We start from the raw sequence: 7,684 nt of genomic DNA, 5'->3' as shown, positions 1-7,684 counted from the left end.
TTGGCTGTATATATACTGAGGGGCCCTATTGGGCTCTATTGGGCTGCAACTGCAATCTCTCGGCTGCCTCACCCCAGTGCGCCGCTCCGCGGGGAAAATTAGGCCCGTCGGGTCACCGATGGGAGAATTTTTTACTTTTAACCTTTTTCAAGAGTATTTTAAATTCAACGAGTGCACTGTCAAAAAAAATTATATAAAATGTCTTTCGCCCCATGATCAATCTACATATAGGTTGAGAAGTTTTTACGCAAAAATAATAACTCAATGGTGATTAATGTTCAAAAATAGAATAAAAAAGATTTAAATTGAAAAAAAATAAAGCAAACTAAATTTCGTCGGATGAGTAGACGAAATCTTCAGGGATGAAATTTTAGATTTTGCACAAAAAAATGCCCAAAAAGTATTTTTCTATGAGAAGCCATGGATATTATGGAGTGCAAATATAAGGTAATTAAATTAATTCTAGACGTACAAATATATTATTGTTTTAGTTACATTGCTCCCCGGTAATTACCAAACATGTTAAATTAAATAGATATCAATATAATTTTTCGTTTTGCAAGAAAAAATAGCGCATGCATGTGTATATATAAAATAAGATTTTATATAAAATTTAGATTCTAGAAGGGCCATCGCGAAGAATTAGTCAAGGGCCTTCAAAATTCTAGGGCCAGCATTCAAACACAGAAAGTTGGTGCTGATTTAACATTGAAATGATCTTTTGTTTCTTTGCCGTGAGAGGTGGGGCAACCCTTTCTCTTGAGAAAAGCTGCACTATATGATCGCCATTTTAGCAATGATGGTTTCAGAACCCCTAAGATAAACGAGCCTTAGTTAGTCCACCATCTCTAACTCTTAATCGTTACCGTTGGGTTTTAACACGACGCCCACTGGACATCGGGAGGGAGTTCAGAGCCTGTGCGCGCGCTTTTCACTGTGAGCATTTACATGAGAACAGCTATTCATCCGTTTTAAATTGTAGGTCGTTTTAGTAAATCTAGATGCATATTTTTTACTATATATCCAGAAATAGTGTTTATCTAGATGCATAGCAAAATTTAGGTATCTAGATTTGTCAAAATGACCTACAATTTGAAACAGGTGGAGTAGTATAATTGTTATGAGATGCCAATGCCATGCCTCCGAAGTAATCTGATTCCCGATTCCACCCACGCCCGACATACCAGCATGCGGTAGATGAGTAGGAGAGTGACATATATGACACCAATTGCATCCAATAAAATCATTTTTATTTTATTGTATAACAAAGTCATTTTTAATTTGCCTACTCATCATGTGCTAAAATAAGTAGATTTCTATTAAATTTTAGATATATTACCAGTAAGAAGGAATGACCCTGCTAGCCTTAATTACTCGTGTGAGTTGTTATTGAAAGCCACATCGTCATCCAACTAGATCTGAATAAACTTAAACTTGCATAGACACTCTGATTGGTTCTATGGGCTTCTTGTGTAGGTATTGATTTGTTAAGATAGGCTTCACTAGAAGTTCAAAGTTAAGATGTATTTCACTTTTTGGGGGATAAAATTTAAACGGTAAAAGAGCACCTATTAGTATATTGGAAGTATAATATAATAAGAACGTAATGGTTGAAGATTTAGGGCCCGTTTTGAAGGGCTTTTTCCAGCTTTGGATTCACCTATTCTGTGCAAAATCAAGGCGTCGTAGCGTCAACCGTTTTATAAGCCGAGGTAAAAATGAATTAGAAACCGAATGAAGCTATTTCCGTTTTAACTTAATCGATGAAACTGTCTTAGAAGAAGCCTTCCGAAATCGCCCCTTAATCTTATCATTGATATCTCCGGGGACAGGATCGCATTTCTCTCCACTCCGTTGACCGGCAAATGTGGCGGACCTGGAAAGTTTTGCATTTCTCTCCACTCCGTTGACCGGCAAATGTGGCGGACCTGGAAAGTTTTTTTTTGCGTCAAGCCACTAGCCAAGGCCACAGCCACAGCGGCAACTGACTGGTGGCAGTGTCGTCCACTGGCTGCAAGAAAAATGCAATGCTGCCCTATACTATAAATTAATAACAGGAGAGATGATCGATGCGCAAGAACGGAGCCGAGAACTGTCACGATGCAAATCTGGTGCGTGATCCGCCGCTTGCTAGCGCTGGTGCAGCTCGTCGTGGCAGTCTGGCTGGCGACGGCGAGCAGCTGCCTCTGCCGGCGCTTCATCCCACCCTGCGAACACACGCCGGCGCCGCCAACACTGACGCTGCCGCCGCCGCCGGGCGTCCCTCCTCGTGCGTCTCCAGACTAGCGCGTGTTGGATGTCCACTCAAGCCAGCTAGCTATCCATTATCAGTTCGATTGGGCTAGCTAATCAGCAGGGGTCCCTTCATTTTTTTTATTTTTTGCAGCTCCGCCGCCGCCACACCGTTACCCTCCGATCTGCTTCCGTCCGTACTGCCATCCACCGCCGATCTGCCCGCACTGCACGCCCGGCGGCCACGTCCCGCCACCGCCGCCGCCGCCAACTCTGCCGCCACCGACGGGCACCCATCCTCGTGGGTCTCGTGCTCTCAGCTTCTTATATGTACATATATTGACCGCGCATGCCGCATTCCGACTGGGTATCTAATCATCAAAGTTTGTTTCTGTTTTGCAGCTCCTCCACCGCGACACCACCCTTTCCCTCCATGGTGCATTGGCGGCCGATGCAGTTGTCCAGAGAGATAGCAAATCGAATCCAACAGAGCACCGGATGAACCGACTGAGGAACGAGAGTACTCTATCCTGCCTGTGATGAGTGAATTGTCAACCGTGCGGTGTGATCGTGCGCTTGGTCTTTGGATTGCAGGTACACGGGCGTCGAGTGTCGACGGGGAGCTGCCGTGGAGGTGCTGTGGCCGATGGACCGTGCGGTGGACGGCGGTGAAGGGCAGCCGGGACTGGAGCTCGGACCGGGCGGCAGCTGTGGCGTCCACTCCTGGATCGAGGGCGCAAGCGGCGACGGAAGGCGGGTTTCTTGATTTGCGCCACAAAACCAAGGAGGCGGACGGCGGTTGAAGACGCCAAGTCGTGGAGGCACGGGCGTCGGTCTCGGGACTGACGGAGGCGACGGGCGTCGACGACGTCTAGGGCCGTCAGAAGGCCGAGGCGGGAACGGCGTCTAGGGCCACGGCGTGAGGCGGGAATCTTCCCGCGCGTGAGGTTTTGGCGGTTTTCTCAAAACCGGCCACCTACCCGGGTTTCGCGGACCCTCCAAAACCGCGGACTGGATCTTCATCAAGACGGCGGCATCGCGGAGAAGACTTCGTTTCGAAGAAAGAACCTCGGCCGTCGGATGAGATCGTTGTACAGGGGGTGCTGCAGGCCTACCGGTCTGACCGGTCCCTGGCACCGGTCTGACCGGTCTAACACACCGGTCTGACCGGTCCAGCGCACCGGTCTGACCGGTCCCGCGGGTATAAATACCCCTTCACTTGTGTTAGGTTAATTGCGGCTTTTGTAATCTGTTCGTGGACTCTCTATTTCCCCAGGCCGCCGCCCCTGTGTTCCTCTTCCTCAGTTCATCTCTTTAGGGTAGATTTGAATGTTGGTTGTGTGAGAACTCTTGTGGATTTGATTGGGAAAGGAGGCCCTAACCTCCTCGTGCCCTCTGGGCGATTTGAATCAATCCATCGCCTCGTTTTGTGCCTTGTTTGATGAAATTTCGATTTCGTTTTTGTTACACTTGATTGCGAGGAGTCCATGAGTTCTTTGATGTGATTCCCGTGCTCCCAACTCTAACCTAAACCCTCTGGAATCACTGGCGTGTTCGAATTCGAGTTCTTGAGTGTTTGAGAAAACCCCAATCCCTTTTGATCTCCCCCATAATTCTCACGTTTCGTTGATCTTTAGGACGAGATATCTTGGGGATATGTTCACGGGGTAGGGGCGAAGCAATCCCCCAAGTTTCATCGCTTTTCGTGGTCGTTTGCTCGGGATTCAACGTTTGAATCCAATTTCTCGGGGGTTTTCTGGGTGCTACCGGTCAGACCGGTAGGCACGACCGGTTAGACCGGTCTAGCGCACCGGTCAGACCGGTCCAGGCAGATCAGTGCTGCAGATCTTCCAATTCGCTTCCGATTTGCTTCGTGGTTTCGCTCGCTCGTTCTAGGCCTTTTGCGTTGGGTTAGCTTTTCAATAGCTACTCCATACTTTGGTCAGAACGCTTGAGGGTTTGGGCAATTTTGGGATATATGCCGACGATTCGAATTTCGAAGAAATTTTGATCGGCTCCCATTCACCCCCCCTCTGGTCGCCGGCTTCGGTCCCACAATTGGTATCAGAGCTCGGTTGATGTTTTCAGTACCTTAACCGGTTCGAAAACCACTCGGCGACCATGGCGAGTCTTGGTAAGATCCCGGTGTTTTCCGACGAGGATTATGCCTACTGGAAGGTTCGCATGAGAGCCTTCCTGCAGTGTATGGGAGCCGATGTCTGGGAGATTACCACGAACCAGCTCTACGAGGTGCTGGCTGTTCGGACCACGCCTCTTCAGGTGACCCAGCACGAGGCTAACGCCAAGGCTGTCAATGCCTTGTTCGCTGGTGTTTCTCGTGCGGAGTTCTCACGCGTCCAGGGTTTTCAGGAAGCCCACAAGATTTGGACGTGCCTTGAGAACTACCACGAGGGTACACCTTAGGTGAAGTCCAGACTGTTCGAGACTCACCGGCGTGAGTACGAGAACTTCACACAGGAGCCGGGTGAGAGCATTGACCTGATGTTCAGTCGTTTTCAGTCGATTGTGAACAAGGTCAATGCGAATAGATCTGCTGGTGCCCTTGAGTACACAGAGCACGAGAAGGCCCTTAAGTTGCTTTACGCACTTGATCGCTCTGTGTGGGATCTCAAGGTGAACACCATCATTGAGTCTGCTGGCTATGAGACTCTGACGGTGAACGAGCTTTTCAGCAAGCTCAAGGCCACGGAGGTGGATAACCAGACACGAGCCAAGCTCAATGGTGCCCCTCCTTCCAAGAGCGTCGCTCTTGTGACTGGCCCAGGTGGATCGAGCTCTAACGCTAACTCTGCTCTTGGCTTTTCTCTTGCCTCTTTGCCTTCTGTTTCAGATGAGCAGCTGGAGACGCTGGGCGACGACGACTTGTGCCTCCTCATCAGCAAGTTCCAGCGCGTCTACCACAACAGGCAGAGGAAGAAGAACCCCGAGTGCTACAACTGCGGCGATCTGAACCACTTCGTCGCCGATTGCCCCAAGAAGTCCGGTGGTGGCCAGAACAACTCCTTCGACTACTACCGCCACCGCGACCGCGACAAGGGAGGGTCCAACAAGGAGCGTCGGCGCCACAAGCACCGCAGTCGTGACCGGGGAGGACGCTTCGACAAGGTGTCACTCAAGAAGCGCTTCCAGTACAAGGCCAAGAAGCGGGAGAAGGCCTTCCTGGCGCAGCTCAGCGACCTCGACAAGAGCTCCGACACCGACCGCTCTTCTTCACCGACCTCCGACGACGACGGCAAGAAGAAGAAGAAGCGGGACAAGGAAGCCACCAGCTTCATCGGTCTTTGCTTGGCGGCCGGTCGGCGCAAGAGCTTCTGCACCATGGCGGGCGAAGCCAATGGTGCTCGTGCGTCTTCGGGTGGACATGCTACACCGACGCACTCCGGCTCTTCTCCTGGATCCGAGAGCGATTCAGAGGTAAACTCCACGATCGACCTGCTTGATACAGAGGTTAGGGAGTTGTACGCCGCTCTCGACAACCAGAAGAGGCTGCTTAAGGAAGCAGCTAGAGAGCGTAGAAAGCTTAGGGCTGAGCTGGCTTGTGCTAGGGAGAAGTCTAGAGAGGATGAGTGCGCTGGCTGCATATCTCACATGAACGATCTTGTTGCTCTCCGGGCCAAGCATGATGAGAACGTCGCGGACTTAGATGTTGCTAAGATTTCGCTTGCTGACGTTTCTCATGAGCTCGCTAAGGCCAAGCATGAACTAGAACTGGTTAAGGATGCTCCTATTGTTAGCGATGTGCTTGAATGCGAGGAGTGTCCTGTCTTTAAGTCCGATCTAGCTTCGTTGCAGTCCAAGTTTGCTACTGTTGTGTGCGAGCTAGAGGAGATGAAGTCTAGGCCAGTTTTGCTTGGTGCTTGTAAGCTTTGTCCCACGCTTAGTTCGGAGCTAGAGGAGAAGAACGCTTTGATCAAGTCTTTTGGAAAGACTAAGGTCGTAGAGTCTAGCCCACCTATTGACTGCTCTGTTTGCCCTAGTTTGATTGCTGATTTAGATAGTCTTGCGGTAGAGAAAGCCAACCTGGAGAATGAGAATACCTATCTTAGGGCGATTCTGAGTTGGGTTTCTAGCAGTGAGCCGCAGTTGGGCATGATGATTAAGCAGTTCAAGCGTGGTGATGGGTTTGGGGTCGGTTACACATACACGAAGTCTGACTTTGACAGGTTGTATGGTAAGATTGGCAAGGCTGCTGGAAACACTGCTAGCACGAGCACGCAGCCTTCGCTTGTTGACCCCGCGGATGGTGTGCTTAAAGAACCACCGAAAGCACCTCCGCAGAAGCAGGTTTGGGTTCCAAAGCCCAATGAGCTGAGGAACTCCCTCGACACGCTCCCTGCTACCACAGCCCAGGTTGCCCAGAAGAAGAGGGCTGCTCCTCCCCGTCCGCAGGCTAGGTGTAACGTCCCGAAAACTCACCAAATTAAATCGTGCGCTAAATTTACTTCTTGTCGTTGAGCTCGATCCCTCCTTAAAACCCTAACCCCAGTTTTCCGGGAACCTCCCTGTTCCGATCTCCCGATTTCCGAAAAACTTGTCTCGACACCCGTATCCAGCACCCTGTTTTCCCCCTCGACCCGCGCGTCGCGCTCATGCGTGCCCAGGCGCCGCGCGTGGCCGACCGGGCGCCGCGATCACGGCGCGAATCCCGCCCTTCCCCTCTCTCCATTTCCCTCTCCCCTCCTTTTTCTTTTTCTTTTTCTCTCTTTCTTTTCTTTTTCCATTTTCTTTTTCTCCTTTCTTTTCTCTTTCCTTCCCTCTCCCTCTCTCTCTCTTCTCCTACCCCGCGCGCTCGGCCCCCCCTCCTTCTCTGCTCTGCCGCTCCCGAGCGCCGCCCGCTCGGCCCTCCCTTCCACCCCACCGAGCACGCCCCCCCGGTCTGCGCCATGGCCGCACCAGCTCGGCGCCACCCCTGCCGCACGCACCCACGCTGCAGGGCAGCCCCACGGCTGCGCGCGCCCCGGCCGTGCCCAGCCCGCGCCTGCCGCGACGCGCACACCGCCGCCCTGACCCGCTCGCCTGTGCCCTGCTGCACCCGAGCCGCTCCCTGGCCGCGTGCCCGCACCCCGGGCCGGTCGTGCGCACGCGTGCGCGTGCACGCGCTCGCCGAGCCGTGACGCATCGAGCCACGGCACCGGCCCACCTGCCGCGCGCACACCGCCACCGTTGACGCTGCACAGCGGCGGCGACTCCGGCACAGCGCCGCCTGCAGCGGTCGCCGCCTGGCTGCAACGTCGCGTCACCTCGCCGTGCGCGCCCGCCCCCCCGTTGACGGCCGCACAGCGCCAAGCCAGCCCCACCGCCTTTAACTCGGTCGCCGGCCTCCGCCGCGTCCCGCCGAAACCCCAACCGCCTCTCGCGCTTATAAAGGGCCCCGGCGCCGCTCCTCCGCACCCCACACCCACCCCCGAGCTCCTCAGCAAGCTTCGCAACC

General features: G+C 52.6%; 1 long non-coding RNA gene across 1 annotated transcript; it reads left to right on the top strand.

Annotated features, from left to right (window-relative positions):
* Positions 1–2,091: 2,091 nt before the first annotated feature.
* LOC120651259 lies at positions 2,092–2,797 on the top strand. The gene is made up of 3 exons (XR_005666012.1): positions 2,092–2,269; positions 2,387–2,533; positions 2,635–2,797. It is a non-coding gene; the product is annotated as an uncharacterized LOC120651259 (long non-coding RNA).
* The last annotated feature ends 4,887 nt before the right edge of the window (positions 2,798–7,684 follow it).

This window comes from Panicum virgatum, chromosome 1K (assembly GCF_016808335.1).
Source record: "Panicum virgatum strain AP13 chromosome 1K, P.virgatum_v5, whole genome shotgun sequence".
In the NCBI taxonomy this organism is placed as follows: Eukaryota; Viridiplantae; Streptophyta; class Magnoliopsida; order Poales; family Poaceae; genus Panicum; species Panicum virgatum.
The sequence above is the reverse complement of the archived record's forward strand: the minus strand, read 5'-3'. Positions and strand labels throughout refer to the sequence as shown.